Source organism: Triturus cristatus, chromosome 3_2 (assembly GCF_964204655.1).
Source record: "Triturus cristatus chromosome 3_2, aTriCri1.1, whole genome shotgun sequence".
Taxonomy (NCBI): Eukaryota; Metazoa; Chordata; class Amphibia; order Caudata; family Salamandridae; genus Triturus; species Triturus cristatus.
In genome coordinates this window covers 957103551-957104638 of record NC_140584.1, presented here as the reverse complement: position 1 = coordinate 957104638, position 1088 = coordinate 957103551, and positions in this window count along the sequence as shown.

The following is a 1088-nucleotide window of genomic DNA, read 5'->3' as shown; positions in this document are numbered from 1 at the left end:
CGGGCCCCGGTGGACCCCCGTGGACCCCCGTCCCCAGCGCATGGACCCTCGGCTGGCTTGCAGGACAGTGGGCTCCGGCACCCCGGGCCCACTGAACAGAGCACAAGCCCCGAGCCCGGTCCCAGCTTCCGAACCCTAGCCATGCCGGGGAGAGCCTCCCTGGGCCCCGGTGGACCCCCGTCCCCAGTGCCCGGACCCTCGGCTGGCATGCGTGACGGGTGGCTCCCGCACACTGGGATGGAGTTCGAGCCCCGGGCCCAGCTTCAGAACCCTAGCCAGGCAGGGGAGAGCCTCCCTGGGCCCCGGTGGACCCCCTTCCCCAGTGCCCGGACCCTCGGCTGGCTTGTAAGATGGGGGGCTCCCGCACCCCGGGGCCCGCCGGACAGAGTACGAGCCCCGGGCCCGGTCCCAGCTTTTGAACCCTAGCCAGGCAGGGGAGAGCCTCCCCGCGTCCCGGTGGACCCTTGTCCCCAGCACTCGGACCCTCGGCTGGCTTGCAGGATGGGGGCTCCTGCACCCTGGGACACTGGGACGGAGCACGACCCCGGGCCCGGTCACAGCTTCTGAACCCTATCCAGGCCAGGGAGTGCCTCCTCGGACCCCGGTGGACCCCCGTCCCCAGCACCCGGACCCTCAGCTGGCTTGCAGAATGGGAGGGGGGCTCCAGCACCCCATGGCCTGCTGGACAGAGCTCAAGCCCCGGGCCAAGTCCCTGCTTCCGAACCCTAGCCAGGCCGGGGAGAGCCTCCCTTGGCCCCGATGAATGCCCAGACCCTCCCGGACGGAGCACGAGCCCCAGGCCTGGTCCCAGCTTTCAAACCCTAGCCAGGCCGGGGAGCACCCAGACCCTCAGCTGGAACCAAGGAGGGTTAAGCCCAGGCCACGGCTTCTCCCCGACTGCCTGCCCGGGGAGCCCATTTTCCTTGACAATTAAGCCCCTACGTAGTGGGGGCTTACAGAACTCTGGGGAAGGACAAAAGTTGGAGCCAGCCCGGCTGGCCGGCAGGCCGGCCTTCTGGTCACCAAGCCGCAGGGCCATCTGGACACCCGGCCCGCAGGGCCATCTGGTCGCCCGGCCCACAGGGCCA